At 31.8% G+C, this 19,201-nt stretch overlaps 1 protein-coding gene across 1 annotated transcript in view; it reads left to right on the forward strand.

Annotated features, from left to right (window-relative positions):
* LOC148939419 (uncharacterized) overlaps positions 1 to 19,201 on the forward strand; it is a 353,303-nt gene that overhangs the window by 135,048 nt on the left and 199,054 nt on the right. The window lies entirely within an intron of this gene.

Below are 19,201 nucleotides of genomic sequence, written 5' to 3' on the forward strand. Positions count from 1 at the left end.
AATTTTTCTACATCTGAACATAGAAGGTGGAAGTTGGTGGGAGAAATCTCCAGATTATACTGAAAGACACAAAAAAATGACCAAAAATGTTCTAAATTGTTGTTTTTTTATGAATTACCGCTACCACTTCCCATCCTCTCGGGAAAAATCATCTGAATCTTTTCATTAAAAGTCCTCTGAACCTCTCCATCTCCATAGGTGAACTCATGTAGATAGCCATATGGGGAGGGCTAGGATGAGAAATACCTCCAAAAAATCCATTCAAGCGGGTGTAAACCTAAATTCTTACACATGACCGTAAATCCCCCCCAATCTTTTGGCAATATATGGCTAGTTTCAGTTGTTTTTGATATCACCATTTAGTTGTTCACATTTGTCTGTTTATCAAACATGGCATGTTCCGGTTACCTTCCTCTTTTTTTTTTGCTATCTCCTTTTCTTGGCACTGAACAATATCCGGAAGAAGTTTTTGCTGAAAATCCATTTTGCCCATCCTTTTACGCGCAAAAAGAATTTCTTTTTAGGTTTGGTTCTCATTTCTCATTTGTAGAAAGATTTTGCTTTTTAGAAAGGTAAATATAATGAAAAAACGCATGATGGTAATACTAATGAATTCTCGTAAGACAGTTATTAATTTCATTTTGTAGTTTTAGATCGTGCTCCCTTTCAGAGGAAAGATAGGAAAAGTACTATTTTTCTATGAAAACAAATTTTAATGGCGAGTACATTTTCAATGAAAAATATTTAATCGGTGTTTGAATTGTCTCCTACAGATCGACTCTGTTTTGTTTTACTTGCATAGTAATTTCAAAAGCTCATTTCGGTTGATTTTACTTCAATTAAAATGTTTCTGGATATTGCCTCGTAAAATGTGGATTGATATTGGCTTGCTCTTTCCAAAATCTACAGATGATTTGCTTCACATTTATATTTTCCCAATAAACCGAAACTAACATGTAAATAAATGAACTAAGTCACCATATGTGTTATCTTCATTAGTCCTACAATGGTAAACATAATTCATTATTATATATTCTTCTAAAAGATCATTAACTCTAGGAATATTTGTAAGTATGGGAGGAGGGCTTTGGTCTCGTGTTCAATCCCATTTGAAATCCAAAGTTTTTTACCAGTTTTTTTAATGACCTCTTGCATCTTCACATATAATTTGTGATTTTTTTTCATTGTTTTACACCTTCCAAGAAACTTTGCCCCTTCCCTTCCAAAGCCAATTCTTGCGAACGCCTCAGATTCACTAGCATTGTTCTCAGCAATTTTGTCTGAGACGAACTCTTAGACAAACATCTTAATCTGATAACCTGCTGAAACATAGGACTGATTATTCGAGGAATAACACTGGTGGACTTTATCAATTCATTTAATAAATTAAAAAAACACTTCCTGAAAAAGAAGTTTTTTAAAGAAAAGTAAAGTTTATATTAAATTTAAGATCAGCAGATACAAATACCTGTTAAAATTCAAACTCAAGTGACCAGAAATTACTATTAAAGAACAAATGAAGCTCAAAACGAACAGAAATTAAACACACAATCATAACAAAAAAACGTACATTAAGTACTAATATAAATGAATAAATAAATCTGAAAACGATTAATGCTTGAATTGAATATGCAAATAAAGCTTTAAAAAATATTTTGCTATCGAAGCATAAATGAAACCAAAAAAGAACAGAAATTAAATAAACAATCAATGCAAACAAAAATATACAATAGATACTAATATAAATAAATAAATAAACCTTAAAACGAGTGGAACTTAGATTGAATATGCAAATCAAGCTTGAAAGAAACAAAATCACTACAAACAAGAGTTTGGGTATCGCCAACTTCTCTCACTATAAAATTCTAAAACCTACTGCGTCATTGGCGCTTTACTGAAAACTATATGTGTCTTGAATAGCCTTGAAAAGTACAAATAAAATTAAATTGAATATTTGATATATAAGGATATTAATTGTTGAAAGATCATCAGTTCAATATTGTATTTCACTGTAATTTTTATTTTCATTTTCAATGCTGTAATAGCTGGGAAAGAAAATATTTGTAATATAATTCGTTTTCAGTGAAGCGCCAATGACGCAGTAGGCTTTAGGATTTTACAGCTAAGGAAGGCAGTATCCAAACTCTTGTTTGTAGTGAAACCATATTTGCCTTGAACACTCTTGGAAACAACTAATAAAATTAAAGTGAATATTTGATTTATAATTATATTAATTGTTGAAGGCTCATCAGTTCAAAATTTTTGTAATATAATTCGTATATTTTTGTAATATAAGAAAAAATTGTAATATAATTCATTTTCAGTAAAGCGCCAATGACGCAGTAGGCTTTAGACTTTTACAGTGAGAGAAGGAGGCGATACGCAAATTCTTGTTTGTAATGATTTCCGTTCGTTTCAAGCTTGATTTGCATATTAAATTTAAGTTCCACTTGTTTTAAGATTTATTTATTCATTTATATTAGTATTTATTGTATGTTTGTTTGCATTGGTTGTTTATTTAATTTCTGTTTGTTTTGGGTTTCATCTATGCTTCAAAAGCAAAATGTTTTTTTTTCGTTTTAAGCTTTATTTGCATATTCAATTTAAGCATTAATCGTTTTAAGATTTATTTATTCATTTACATTATTACTTGTTGTATGTTTTTTGCTTTGATTGTTAATAGTAATTTCTGGTCATTTGAGTTTGAATTTTAACAAGTATTTCTATCTGCTGATCTTAAGTTTAATATAGCCGTTACTTTTCTTTGAAAAATATGTTTTCGGATAGTTTTTTTTAATTAATTTTTGTTCATTTTTGATTGCAAAATGTTTCAAGTTAAAAAAAAATCCTTATTTCGAGATCATTTTTTATTTCAACATCAAACTTTCATCAAATTATCAAAACTAGTATCAAAGTAAAAATATCAAAGTAAAGAAAACATTAAAGTAATCAAGGTATCAAACTAACAATAAGCAACTTGCATAACTTACAGTCCTTGCACCGTAGACCGGAGTTGCCACGTAAATAACTAAATCCAGGTATCAAAGTAATCAAAGTAACAATAAGTAAGTTCCGTAACTCAAAGCGATTTCCCAGAGGCTGGGGAAGGAAATAAGAGACCACCACTCTCAATCAGTATATATAGCTATCCTCCCATTTGCGCTGCAAATGGGAAGATATTAGTAGTATGTTACCTTATACTTTGCGGAGACATATAGCAATCTCCATGTTATTTGCGGAGACACATAGCAAATACCATGTTATTCTAACAGACATAGGAAATGTCATGTTATTCTACGACGCCCCCGTACCAAACAGGTTTTTCTGGTAGGTAAAGATTTCTACAGGTCATTACACCTTTGCCAAGAGATTAAACCAGTATTGTCTATAACTTAATTTACGTAGGTTAAACTTCCGGTGGTTAAGAAAGCGTAACGAGTAATTAAAGTATGAGAAATGGGATGCTATAATTAGAATGGTTTTAAGTTGAAAATTGTGACGTAAAAATAACTCAGTTATTTGCTTGCGTGTATAGGAATTCCCATGTAATTTGCTTGCCTGTATTTTGTGTTAAATAAGTAGTTTTTGTATCTGTTAAAAGAGCTTTAAGGGGTTTGAGAGACTCAGTTGCCTGATTCTGTTTGGTTTTTCTTTAATTAGTGTTCAATAAAAACGTAGTTTTGTTTTAAATATGTAGTTTTTGTATATTTTAAAAGAGCTTTAAGGGGTTTGAGAGACTCTGTTGCCTGATTCCGTGTGGTTTTTCTTTACTTAGTGCTCATTAAAAACGAAGTTTTTGTTTTAAATAAGTAGTTTTTGTATCTTTTAAAAGAGCTTTAAGGGGTTTGAGAGACTCTGTTGTCTGATTCCGTTTGGTTTTTCTTTAATTAGTGCTCATTAAAAAAAACATTTTTGTTTTAAATAAGTAGTTTTTGTATCTGTTAAAAGAGCTTTACGGGGTTTGAGAGACTCTGTTGCCTGATTCCGTGTAGTTTTTCTTTACTTGAGACCAATTAAAAACGAAATTTTTTTGTTAAAATATTAGTTATAGTATATTTTAAAAGAGCTTTAAGGGGTTTGAGAAACTCTGTTGCCTGATTCAGTGGGGTTTTTCTTTACTTAGTTCTCATTAAAAAACGAAATTTTTGTTGTAATTAAGTAGTTATTGTATCTTTTAAAATAACTTTACGGGGTTTGAGAGACTCCGTTGCCTGATTCCGTGTCGTGTTTGTTTAATTTATAACCATTAAAAACAAAATTTAGGATTTATTTTAAATAAATAAATCATATAAAATTTAAAAAATCTTTAAGGGATTTGAGAGACTCTGTAAAGCAGTAGTTTTTCAGTAAAGACACTCGATATCCTAAAAGTGTGTAATTCAAACTTTTTTAAAACTTCAAAATTTTTCAACTTTATTTATTTTTTTCCTCTTGTACATAACTTAAAATGTTGAAATATGCTCACAGCTCTAACGATTGCGCTCATTGATTGTTCAGTGACACGATGTGACTTTCTCACTGGTATTTTATGAACGGTTATTCACTCTACCTAATCTATTATATGTATTAAATCAGAATTTTTTACGCAGTGGAATGATAAACACATAAGTCATATCTTTAAAAAAAAGTGAAGATGGAGCATTTTAATAAAGTGTGTTTACATAACAAGGTCATTGTAGCATTGAATGCCGACAAAGAAAAGTATTTAAACTTTGAAACAAGTACAGATGGTAGAACTATTGGAAATGTATGTATGCATTGTCATGACAGTAAGGAATTAAATTTCTTTGGAATACCGAAAAAATTCAACTCTTATGTTGTTAGATTTGCGAGATTGAGATATCAAGAGATGATTGCACTCAAAAAGAAAACCAACATAAAAAAATCATTTATGATAGAGAACTAATCCTTGTTACAGTTGCTAGTAAAGCATTACCTATTGAAATATACAATCGTCAGCTTTAGGGTATTAGCATTCAACGAAAGATCAATAAAAGAAAGGCCGACTCTTCTACTAATATCGTAAACCATATCTTGTCTACGTGCCGAAACTGTTACCTGTGTAAAAATAATGTGATAATAGACAGTGAAATTGCCAGAAAAAAAAGGGCATTGTCAGAAAATATCACTATGGAATATAAAGATGAATCGATGAAAAACAAAGCACCAGCAAACGTTACTATCATTGATCAAACAGTCATTGAACCAAATAATACCAAAGACGAAAAGCATATTGAGCCTGTTGATGACACACCAGTAAAAATTGTGTATGACTCAAAATGGAATAATAATTATTCTACTGATTACTAACTAAGAGAAGACAATAGCTACAATATCAAGAGAGAACATGGTGAAATATTCTATGGAACAGATTCAAAATGTCCAAAGTTAATCATTGATATTAATAATGTATCATATTATATTTTTTGTATTAATATTCTACATAGCATTATTTCATTAAAAATATATTATGCATTACATTGTTATGTGTTCATTATTTTTAGAGTAAGCTAGCATATCAAACGTTTAGAATGTCTAATAAAACGTCGGAGATGTAAGAAAAGGAATTTGCATACATCTATTGTCAGACACATGGGATAACATTGACAAAATCTTGGTATCAGAATGAATAAATTATTTATCAACATCCGTTAATGGATATGTCATTATGAAAAAATTGTAAGTAAGTAAGTAAGTAACAAACTCTTTCTTGAATTCACCTCTTTGTTACACAATACATAAATTTAATTAAGGAAATTATGAAAAAAAAAATTGTAAGTAAGTAACAAACTCTATCTTGAAGTCACCTCTTTGATACACAATGCAGAAATTTTATTTAAGAAATTATAAAAAATTGTAAGTAAGTAAAAAGTTCTTTCTTGAATTCACCTCCTGGATAAATAAAAAAGACATTTCATTCAAGAAATTATGACAAAATTCATATTAAGTAACAAACTTTCTCGAAGTCACCTCTTGGATACACAATGCAGAAATTTATTCTTTCTTGAATTCACCTCCTGGATAAATAAAAAAGACATTTCATTCAAGAAATTATGACAAAATTCATAGTAAGTAACAAACTCTTTCTCGAATTCACCTCTTGGATACACAATACAGAAATTTCATTTAAGAAATTTGAAAAAATTTTAAGCAAGTAACAAACTCTTTCCTGAAGTCACCTCTTGGATACACACTGCAGAAACTTCATTTAAGAAACTATAAAAAAATATATAAGTAAGTAATTAACAATTTCTTTCTTGAAGTCACATCTTGGATACGAAATACGGAAATTTCATTTAAGAAATTATTACAAAATTGTAAGTAAGTAGTAAATTTTTTCTTGAATTCGTCTCCTGGGTAAATAAGAAAGACAGTTCATTGAAGAAATTATGAAAAAATTGTAAGTAAGTAGCAAATTCTTTCTTTAATTCACCTGCTGGATAAACAAAAAAGACATTTCGTTCAAGAAATTATGACAAAATTCCAAGTAAGTAACGAACTCTTTATTGTTTTCATAACTTAGATAGACCATGTAGAAATTTAATTCAAGAAATTATGAAAAAATTCTCAGTAAGTAACAATTTCTTTCTTGAAGTCTACTCTTGGATACATAATACGGAAATTTTATTTAAGAAATTATGAAAATATTTGTAATTAACTAACAAACACTTTTTGTTTTCCTTTCTTGTATATACATTATAGATACTTCATTCGAGAAATTATAAAAAATATCAAGTAAGTAACTTTTTTTTTCTCTTTATCACAAACAATTTTCACTTAGCTACACGATGTAGAAATTTAATTCAAGAAATTATGAAAAAATTCTCAGTAAGTAACAATTTCTTTCTTGAAGTCAATGAACAAATTTTAAGCAAGGAACAAACTCTTTCCTGAAGTCACCTCTTGGATACACAATGCAGAAACTTCATTTAAGAAACTATAAAAAAATGTAAGTAAGTAAGTAACAATTTCTTTCTTGAAGTCAACTCTTGGATACACAATACGGAAATTTCATTTAAGAAATTATGAAAAAATTGTAAGTACGTAGTAAATTGTTTCTTGAATTCGCCTCCTGGGTAAATAAAAAAGACATTTCATTAAAGAAATTATTAAAAAATTATAAGTAAGTAGCAACATCTTTCCTGAATTTACCAGCTTGAGAAACAAAACAGATATTTCGTTCAAGAAATTATGACAAAATTCCAAGTAAGTAAAGAACTCTTTATTGTTTTCATAACCTAGATACAACACGTAAATATCTACTTCAAAAAATTATGAAGAAATTCTCTGTAAGTAACAATTTCTTTCTTGAAGTCAACTCTTGGATAAACAATACGGAAATTTCATTTAAGAAATTATGAAAATGTTTGTAAGTAAGTAACAAACTCTTTTTTGATTTCACTTCTTGGATATACAGTACAGATACTTCATTCAAAAAATTATGGAAAAATCGCAAGTAAGTAACTTTTTTTTCTCTTTATCACAAACAATTTTCACTTAGCTACACGATGTAGAAATTTAATTCAAGAAATTATGAAAAAATTATCAGTAGGTAACAAGCTGTTTATTGAAGTCAGTTCTTTAATGCACAAAACGAGAATCTCATTCAAGAATTTCATTACTTAGATTCACTGTGTAGAAATTTGATTAATAAAATTACGAAACAATTATAATTAATTAAAAATTTATTTCTTGAAGTCAACTCTTGGATACAAAATACGGAAATTTCATTTAAGAAATTATGACAAAATTGTAAGCAAGTAACAAACTCTTTCCTGAAGTCACCACTTGGATACACAATGCAGAAACTTCATTTAAGAAACTATGAAAAAATTGTAAGTAAGTAACAAATTCTTTCTTGAAGTCACCTCTTGGATACACAATACAGAAATTTCATTAAAGAAATTATGAAAAAAATGTAAGTAAGTAGCAAATTCTTTCTTGAATTCACCTGCTGGATAAACAAAAAGACATTTTGTTCAAGAAATTATGACAAAATTCTATGTAAGTAACAAACTCTTTATTGTTTTCACGACTTAGATATACGATGTAGAAATTTAATTCAAGAAATTATGATGAAATTCTCAGTAAGTAACAAACTCTTTTATTGATTTCACCTCTTGGATATACAGTACAGATACTTCATTCAAGAAATTATGAAAAAATCGCAAGTAAGTAACTTTTTTTTCTCTTTATCACAAACAATTTTCACTTAGCTACACGATGTAGAAATTTAATTCAAGAAATTATGAAAAAATTCTCAGTAAGTAACAATTTCTTTCTTGAAGTCAACTCTTGGATACACAATACGGAAATTTCATTCAAGAAATTATGAAAATATTTTTAAGTAAGTAACAAGCTCTTTATTGATTTCACCTCTTGAATGTACAGTACAGATACTTCATTCAAGAAACGTGATTAAACACGTTTTGAAACTACATGCTATTTGCTTGCCTTTCCTTGGCACCTTTCCCAATGAGCGGGGATTCCCCACCGGTTCCTACACATTGCAAAAAAGTGAGCAGTAGGAAAACTCCACTTTTTCTACCAGACTGGTTTTTTAGCTAAATCTTTGGAAACAGCCCAGCCTCTATTTCTGACCGTTTAAGTTTTGATGTTAGTGTTGTCAGTCAAAAACTATGACCTTGAGAAAAGAGCTTGACAAAATTGCCTGATTATCGAAAAATGTGAGAAACATCCTCCAAAAGTGCGCGCAAAAGTGCGCGCACGTAACCTCGTCTAAATTAACCTTAAAAAATGAAATAAAGCTATGTCAGCTTTGCATATTTTATTCAACATAACCGAGAAAGCGCTGGAGGGGGGCATTCCTGTCGACTTTTGGAGGATGTTTCTCCCATTTTTCGATAATCAGGCAATTTTGTCAAGCTCTTTTCTCAAGGTCATAGTTTTTGACTGACAACACTAACATCAAAACTTAAACGGTCAGAAATAGAGGCTGGGCTGTTTCCAATGATTTAGCTAAAAAACCAGTCTGGTTGAAAACGTGGAGTTTTCGTATTGCTCACTTTTTTGCAATGTGTAGGAACCGGTGGGGAATCCCCGCTCATTTGGAAAGGTGCCAAGGAAAGGCAAGCAAATAGCACGTAGTTTCAAAACGATTTTAATCAAGTTTCTTGAATGAAGTATCTGTACTGTACATTCAAGAGGTGAAATCAATAAAGAGCTTGTTACTTACTTACAAATATTTTCATAATTTCTTGAATGAAATTTCCGTATTGTGTATCCAAGAGTTGACTTCAAGAAAGAAATTGTTACTTACTAAGAATTTTTTCATAATTTCTTGAATTAAATTTCTAAATCGTGTAGCTAGGTGAAAATTGTTTGTGATAAAGAGAAAAAAGTTACTTACTTGCGATTTTTTCATAATTTCTTGAATGAAGTATCTGTACTGTATATCCAAGAGGTGAAATAAAAAAAAGAGTTTGTTACTTACTGAGAATTTCTTCATAATTTCTTGAATTAAATTTCTACATCGTATATGTAAGTCGTGCAAACAATTAAGACTTTGTTACTTACTTAGAATTTTGTCATAATTTCTTGAACGAAATGTCTTTTTGTTTATCCAGCAGGTGAATTCAAGAAAGAATTTGCTACTTACTTACAATTTTTTCATAATTTGTTTAGTGAAATTTCTGTATTGTGTATCCAAGAGGTGACTTCAAGAAAGAATTTGTTACTTACTTACAATTTTTTCATAGTTTCTTAAATAAAGTTTCTGCATTGTGTATCCAAGAGGTGACTTCAGGAAAGAGTTTGTTACTTTCTTACAATTTTTACATAATTTCTTAAATTAAATTTCCGTATTGTGTATCCAAGAGTTGACTTCAAGAAAGAAATTGTTAATTACTGAGAATTTTTTCATAATTTCTTGAATCAAATTTCTACATCGTGTATCTAAGTCATGAAATTCTTGAATGAAATTTCCGTATTGTGTATTCAAGAGTTGAATTCAAGAAAGAAATTGTTACTTACTGAGAATTTTTTCATTATTTCTTGAATTAAATTTCTACATCGTGTAGCTAAGTGAAAATTGTTTGTGTTAAAGAGAAAAAAAAAGCTACTTACTTACGATTTTTTCATAATTTCTTGAATGAAGTATCTCTACTGTATATCCAAGAGGTGAAAACAAAAAGAGTTTGTTACTTACTTACAAATATTTTCATAATTTCTGAAATGAAATTTCCGTATTGTGTATCCAAGAGTTGACTTCAAGAAAGAAATTGTTACTTACTGAGAATTTTTTCATAATTTTTTGAATTAAATTTTTACATCGTGTATCTAAGTTATGAAAACAATAAAGAGTTCAATACTTACTTGGAATTTTGTCATAATTTCTTGAACGAAATGTCTTTTTTGTTTATCCAGCAGGTGAATTCAGGAAAGAATTTGCTACTTACTTACAATTTTTTCATAATTTCTTTAATGAACTGTCTTTTTTATTTACCCAGGAGGCGAATTCAAGAAACAATTTACTACGTACTTACAATTTTTTCATAATTTCTTAAATGAAATTTCCGTATTGTGTATCCAAGAGTTGACTTCAAGAAAGAAATTGTTACTTACTGAGAATTTTTTCATAATTTCTTGAATCAAATTTCTACATCGTGTATCTAAGTCATGAAATTCTTGAATGAAATTTAAGTATTGTGTATCAAAGAGTTGACTTCAAGAAAGAAATTGTTACTGAATGAGAATTTTTCATAATTTCATGAATTAAATTTCTACATCGTGTAGCTAAGTGAAAATTGTTTGTGATAAATAGAAAAAAAAGTTACTTACTTGTAATTTTTTCATAATTTCTTGAATGAAGTATCTATAATGTATATCCAAGAGGTGAAAACAAAAAGAGTTTGTTAGTTACTTACAAATATTTTCATAATTTCTTAAATAAAATTTCCGTATTGTGTATCTAAGAGTAGACTTCAAGAAAGAAATTGTTACTTACTGAGAATTTTTTCATAATTTCTTGAATTAAATTTCTATATCGTCTATCTAAGTTATGAAAACAATAAAGGGTTCTTTACTTACTTGGAATTTTCTCATAATTTCTTGAACGAAATGTCTTTTGCTTATCCAGATGTCAAATTCAGGAAAGTTTTTGCTACTGGATTACAATTTTTTCATAATTTCTTTTATGAGCTGTATTTTTTATTTAAAAAGGGGGCGAATTAAAGAAACAATTTACTACGTACTTACAATTTTTTAATGATTTCTTTATTGAAATTTCTGTATTGTGTAGCCAAGAGGTGACTTCAAGAAAGAATTTGCTACTTACATACTTACATTTTTTTTAAAGTTTCTTAAATGAAGTTTCTGCATTGTGTATCCAAGAGGTGACTTCAGGAAAGAGTTTGTTACTTGCTTAAAATTTTTTCATTGACTTCAAGAAAGAAATTGTTACTTACTGAGAATTTTTTCATAATTTCTTGAATTAAATTTCTACATTTTGTATCCAAGTGAAAATTGTTTGTGATAAAGAGAAAAAAAAGTTACTTACTTGCGATTTTTTCATAATTTCTTGAATGAAGTATCTATACTGTATATCCAAGAGGTGAAAACAAAAAGATTTTGTTAGTTACTTACAAATATTTTCATAATTTCTTAAATGGAATTTCGGTATTGTGTATCCAAGAGTTGACTTCAAGAAAGAAATTGTTACTTACTGAGAATTTTTTCATAATTTCTTGAATTGAATTTCTACATCGTGTAACTAAGTTATGAAAACAATAAAGAGTTCGTTACTTACTTGGAATTTTTTCATAATTTCTTGAATGAAATGTCTTTTTTGTTTATCCACCAGGTGAATTCAAGAAAGAATTTGCTACTTACTTACAATTTTTTCATAATTTCTTTAATGAACTGTCTTTTTTATTTACCCAGGAGGAAAATTCAAGAAACAATTTACTACGTACTTACAATTTTTTCATGATTTCTTTAATGAAATTTCTGTATTGTGTAGCCAAGAGGTGACTTCAAGAAAGAATTTGTTACTTACTTACTTATATTTTTTTTATAGTTTCTTAAATGAAGTTTCTGCATTGTGTATCCAAGAGGTGACTTCAGGAAAGAGTTTGTTACTTGCTTAAAATTTTTTCAAATTTCTTAAATGAAATTTCTGCATTGTGTATCCAAGAGGTGACTTCGAGAAAGAGTTTGTTACTTACTATGAATTTTGTCATAATTTCTTGAATGAAATGTCTTTTTTATTTATCCAGGAGGTGAATTCAAGGAAGAATAAATTTCTGCATTGTGTATCCAAGAGGTGACTTCGAGAAAGAGTTTGTTACTTACTATGAATTTTGTCATAATTTCTTGAATGAAATGTCTTTTTTATTTATCCAGGAGTTGAATTCAAGAAAGAATTTTGTACTTACTTACAATTTTTCATAATTTCTTAAATGAAATTTCTGCATTGTGTATCCAAGAGGTGACTTCAAGAAAGAGTTTGTTACTTACTTACAATTTTTTTTTTCATAATTTCCTTAATTAAATTTCTGTATTGTGTAACAAAGAGGTGAATTCAAGAAAGAGTTTGTTACTTACTTACTTACTTACAATTTTTTCATAATGACATATCCATTAACGGATGTTGATAAATAATTTATTCATTCTGATACCAAGATTTTGTCAATGTTATCCCATGAGTCTGACAATAGATGTATGCAAATTCCTTTTCTTACATCTCCGACGTTTTATTAGACATTCTAAACGTTTTATATGCTAGCTTACTCTAAAAATAATGAACACATAACAATGTAATGCATAATATATTTTTAATGAAATAATGCTATGTAGAATATTAATACAAAAAATATATTACGATACATTATTAATATCAATGATTAACTTTGGACATTTTGAATCTGTTCCATAAAATAGTTCACCATATTCTGTCTTGATATTGTAGCTATTGTCTTCTCTTAGTTCATAATCAGTAGAGTAATCATTATTTCATTTTGAGTCATACACAATTTTTACTGGTGTGTCATCAACAGGCTCAATTTGCTTTTCATCTTTGGTATTATTTGGTTCAATGACTGTTTGATCAATGACAGTAACGTTTGCTGGTGCTTTGTTTTTCATCGATTCATCTTTATATTCCATCATGATATTTTCTGACAATGCCTTTTTTCTTTTTCTGGAAATTTTACTCTCTATTATCACATTATTTTTACATAGGTAACAGTTTTGGTACGTAGACAAGATATGGTTTACGATATTAGTATAATAGTAGGCCTTTCTTTTATTGATCTTCCGTTGAATGCTAATACCCGAAAGGGGACGATTGGATGTATCAGGAGGTAATGGTTTACCTGCAACAGTAGCAAGGAGTTGTCCTCTATCATCAACGATTATTTTTATGTTGGCATTCTCTTTGAGTGCAATTATCTCTGGAGATCTCAGTCTCACATAACGACCAACATAAGAGTTAAATTTTTTCGGTATTCCAAAGAAATGTAATTCAATACTGTCATGACAATACATGCATACATTTCCAATAGTGCTACCATTTGTACTTGTTTCAAAGTTTAAATACTTTTCTTTGTCGGCATTCAATGCTACAATAACCTTGTTATGTAAACATACTTTATTAAAATGCTCCATCTTCACTTTTTTTTAAAGATATGACTTATGTGTTTATCGTTCCACTGCGTAAAAAATACTGATTTAATACATGCAATAGATTAGGTAGTGTCAATAACCGGTCATAAAATACCAGTGTGAAAGTCACATCGTGTCTCTGACCAATCACAGAGCGCAATTGTTAGAACTGTAAGCATATTTTGACATTTTAATTTATGTACAAAAAGAAAAAAATAAATAAAGTTGAAAAATTTTGAAGTTTTAAAAAAGTTTGAATTAAACACTTTTAGGATATCGAGTGTCTTTACTGAAAAATTACTGCATTATAGAGTCTCTCAAATCCCGTAAAGCTATTTTAAAATGTATAAGAATTTTTTATTTAACAGAAATCATAAATTTTTTTTTTAATGGGTATAAAGTAAACAAAAACGACACGGAATCAGGCAACGGAGTCTCTCAAACCCCGTAAAGTTATTTTAAAAGATACAAGAACTACTTATTTACAAAAAAAATTTCGTTTTTTAATGAGCACTAAGTAAAGAACAACCACACGGAATCAGGCAACAGAGTCTCTCAAATCCCTTAAAGCTCTTTTAAAAGATACAATAGCTACTTATATAACACAAAGATTTTGTTTTTAATGTGTATCAAGTAAAGAAACACCACACGTAATCAGGCAACCGAGTCTCTCGAACCCCATAATGCTCTTTTAAAAGATACAAGAACTACTTATTTACAACAAAAATTTTTTTTTTAATCAGCACTAAGTAAAGAAAAACCACACGGAATCAGTCAACAGAATCTCTCAAACCCCTTAAAGCTCTTTTAAAAGATACAAAAACTACTTATTTAAAAAAAAAACTTCTTTTTTAATGAGAAATAAGTAAATAAAATCAAAAAGGAATCAGGCAACAGAGTCTCTCAAACCCCTTAAAGCTCTTTTAACAGATACAAAAACTACTTATTTAAAACAAAACTTCGTTTTTAATGATCACTAAGTAAAGAAAAACAACACGGACTCAGGCAACTGAGTCTCTCAAACCCCTTAAAGCTCTTTTAAAAGATACAAAAACTACTTATTTAACACAAAATACAGGCAAGCAAATAACATGGGAATTCCTATACACGCAAGCAAATAACTGAGTTATTTTTACGTCACAATTTTCAACTTAAAACCATTCTAATTATAGCATCCCATTTCTCATACTTTAATTACTCGTTACGCTTTCTTAACCACCGGAAGTTTAACCTACGTAAATTAAGTTATAGACAGTACTGGTTTAATCTCTTGGCAAAGGTGTAATGACTTGTAGAAATCTTTACCTACCAGAAAAACCTGTTTGGTACGGGGGCGTCGTAGAATAACATGATATTTCCTATGTCTGTTAGAATAACATGGTATTTGCTATGTGTCTCCGCAAATAACATGGAGATTGCTATACGTCTCCACAAAGTATAAGGTAACATACTACTGATATTCAGGGTCAGGTTTGATCCTAGGGGGTGGACGGGGATGGCTCTACACAACCTTCCATCGGTGGCCCTGTTTTCACTAATCTTAGTGCACAACTAGCAACACATCCAGGAGATCCAGAATCAAACATGCCCTCTTTTCTTAATAAATAACCTTAAAAAAGGGAACTATAACTTTGAATTTCTAATCATTCGAGTCCCCTCTGAATTTTATACGACCACCTCTTCCATGACAAACTTTTCCCCTGGGCATAAGTTAAAACTCGTCCCCCGGGCTGGGGGGGGGGTACGTTGAACCCGAGTAGTTTGTAATTTGATCGTTGGACTTTTTAAAACATAATGGCTATCTAACAATTTTGATCAGATACATTTTAGGAAAAGAGGGTGTGGGGGGAGATATATCCTCCAATCACTTTTGATGACTCTCGAATGTAACAAGAACTTTTAATTTCCAATCAAATGAGCTATCTCTGAAGTTTATACGACCACCTCTTACATTAAACCTTATATGCCCCAGGGGAAAAAGTCAAAACAATTGCTACCGGACTCTGGGGGCTCTTATCTTTCCATAAAAGGTTTATATGCCCTGGGGCATAGTTATTTACAACACTTACCCCTGGATTCTGGGGGGATGTGTTATCCCTGCAGTTTTTGTTGTATGATCTTTGGTTTATTTTGAACAAAATGCATGTATAAAAAATTCGATCGGACGTATTTGAGTAAAAGAGTCAAAAGATCACTTACGACCAACTCTTCCATAAAAACTCTATATGCCACCAGGGCATAAGTTAAAAACCCTTTCCCCGGGATTGGGGGGGAGGGGTGTATGTTGACCCCAAAGTTTTGTTATATGATTGTTGGACTATTTTAAAGAAACTGGCTATCTCAAAATTTTGATCGGACGCATTTGGGGAAAAGACGGTGTGTGGGGGGGGGGGATAGATGCCCTCTGATTACTTTTGACTCATAAAAAGTTAACTAGAACTTTCAATTTCCAACCAGATGAGCCACTTCTGAAGTTTGTACGACCACCTCTTACACTAAAAACTTATATTCCCCAGGGCATAACTTGAAACACTTGCCCCCGGGCTCTGGGGGTTGTATCGACTCCAGAGTTTTTATTATCTGACTTTTGAACTATTTTAAACAAAATGACTACCTCAAAGTTTAATGGGATGGGTTTGAGGAAAAAGGGCACGGGGGGGGATAGTTTCCCTCCGATCTTTGTTTATTAGAATATTTATTTCCAACCAAACGAGCCCCCTCTGAAGTTTATACGGGCACCCCCTCCATAATAACCATATATACCCCAAGGGCATAACTTACAACGCCTGCCCCGGGGCCCTGGGGGGGTTGTGTTGACCGTGGAGTTTTTGTTATCCGACTTTTGAACTATCATAGGCAGCGCGATACCGCTGCCTAAGTAAAGAATGACGTGGGCACAATGTTTTTTTTTCTCCATACCCGGGCACTTCATATCGAAGGAGTTGTCGTAGAAACTTCAAAAAGGGCTCATTCGATTGAAAATTGGAGTGGCTAGTGCCCTTTTTAATACTCGAAAGTGATGAGAGGGCAACTAGCCCCCCTCCCCACGCCTATCATTCCCCCAAACACATCCAATCAAAATTTTCAGATAGCCATTTTATTCAGCGTAGTTGATTTCCGGATAGAAAATATGTTTTTGAGGAGGACACTCCCCCACAACCCTCGGGGAAAGGGTTTTAAGTTATGCACTGAGGGTATATAAGAACGATGTTGGCACAATGTATCATTTATTATTTTTATCCTGTTGAGCAGGGCACTTCATATGAAAGAGGTCGTCGTATATACTTCAAAAGGGGCTCATTCGATTAGAAATCGAGAGTTCTAGTGCCCTTTTTAATAGTCGAAAGTGATTAGAGGGCAACTAGCCCCCCCCCCCACGCCCATCATTCCCCCAAACACATCCAATCAAAATTTTGAGATAGCCATTTTGTTCAGCGTAGTTGATGTCCGGATAGAAAATATGTTTTTGAGGAGGACACTCCCCCACAACCCTCAGGGCAAGGGTTTTAGATTATGTCCTGGGGGCATATAAGGTTTTTAAAGAAGGCATTGTCGTAGAAACTTCAAGAAGGCTCATTCGATTGAAAATTCAAAGGGCTAGTGCCCTTTTTAATAGTCGAAAGTGATTGGAGGGCAACTAGCCCCTCCCCTCCCACGTCAATCATTCCCTCAAACACATCCGATAACAATTTTGAGATAGCCATTTTTTTCAGAGCAGCTGATTTCCAGGTAGAAAATTTGTTTTTGAGGAGTGACAATCCCCCAGAACCCTCAGAGCAAGGGTTTTAGGTTATACCCTGGGGGCATCTATGGTTTTTTTAGAAGGCATTGTCGTAAAAACTTCAAAAAAGGCTCATTCGATTGGGAATTCAAAGGGCTAGTGCCCTTTTTAATAGTCGAAAGTGATTGGAGGGCAACTAGCCCCTCCCCGTCAATCCTTCCCCCAAACACATCCAATCAAAATTTAGAGAAAATGATTTTTTTCAGCGTAGTTGATTTCCAGATAGAAAATATGTTTTCGAGGAGGACACCCCCCACAGCCCTCAGGGCATGGGTTTTAAGTTATGCCCTGGGGGCATATAAGGTTTTTAAAGAAGAAGTTGTCGTAAAAACTTCAAAAAAAGCTCATTCGATTGGAAATTCAAAGGGCTAGGGCCCTTTTAATAGTGGAAAGTGATTGGAGGGCAACTAGCCCCCCCCGTCAATCATTCCCCCAAACACATAGAATCAAAATATTGAGATACCCTTTTTGTTCAGCGTAGCGGATACCCAGATATAAAATATGTGTTAGACGGCGGTACTTCCCCACAACCCTCTGGTTACGGATTATAATTTATACCCTGGAGGAATATCAAGTTTTTATTGAAATCTTTGCCGTAGAAACTTAAAAAAAGGCTCATTCGATTCGAAGTTCAAAGAGCTAGCACCCATTTTAATAGTCGAAAGTTATTTGAGGCAACTGACCCCCCTCTCACGCCCAACTTTTCCCCAAACACATCCAGTCAAAATTTTTAGATAGCCATTTTATTCAACGTAGTTGAAAGCTTTGGAAATTACATCTTTAAGGATGACAACCCCCCCCCCCCCACACCCAAAGCCCTCAGGGCAAGGGTTGTAAGTTATGCCCTGGGGGCATATAAAGTTTTTATTGAAAGTGTTGTCGTAGAAACTTCAATTGGAAATGGAAAGGGCTAGTGCCTTTTTTAATAGTTGAAAGTGGTTGGATAGCGACTAAAGCCCCTCTCACACCCACCATTTTCCCAAACACATCCAATCAAAATTTTGAGATACCCATTTTGTTCAACGTAGTTGAAAGTTCTGGAAATTAGGTATTTTAGGATGATAACCCCCTCTGAGCCCTCAGTGCAAGGGTTGTAAGTTATGCCCTGGGGGCATATAAAGTTTTTATTGAAAGCGTTGTCGTACAAACTTCAAAAAGGCTCATTCAATTTAAAATTGAAAGGGTTAGTGCCTTTTTAATAGTTGAAAGTGATTGGATAGCGACTAACGCCCCTCTCACGCCCATCATTTTCCAAAAATTATCCAATCAAAATTTTGAGATATCCATTTTGTTCAACGTAGTTGAACGTTCTGGAAATTAGGTCTTTTAGAATTATAACCCCCTCAATGCCCTCAGTGCAAGGGTTGTAAGTTATGCCCTGGGGGTATATAAGGTTTATATAGAAAGGTGTTGTATAAATCATAGGCAGCGTGATCGCGCTGCCTAAGTAAAGAACAGGGACACTTGAAACCGAGACAAGAAACGGGGACTAAGTAAAGAGGAGGAAACTCCCCCTCAACCCTCAGGGCAAGGGTTTTAAGTTAAGCCCAGGGGGCATATAAGAACGATGTTGGCACAATGTATTATTTATTAATTTTAACGTTTATAGCAGGGCACTTCGTATCGAAGAAGTTGTCATAGAAACTTCGAAAAAAGCTCATTCAATTAGAAATTGGAGTGGCTTGTGCCCTTTTTAATAGCCGAAAGTGATTGGAAGACGACTAACACCCCTTCACACCCACCATTTCCCGAAACACATCCAATCAAAACTTTGAGATAGTCATTTTGTTCAGCGTA

The sequence above is a fragment of the Artemia sp. Qi Xiang Cuo genome, chromosome 21 (genome assembly GCF_049724085.1).
Source record: "Artemia sp. Qi Xiang Cuo chromosome 21, ASM4972408v1, whole genome shotgun sequence".
Taxonomy (NCBI): domain Eukaryota; kingdom Metazoa; phylum Arthropoda; class Branchiopoda; order Anostraca; family Artemiidae; genus Artemia; species Artemia sp. Qi Xiang Cuo.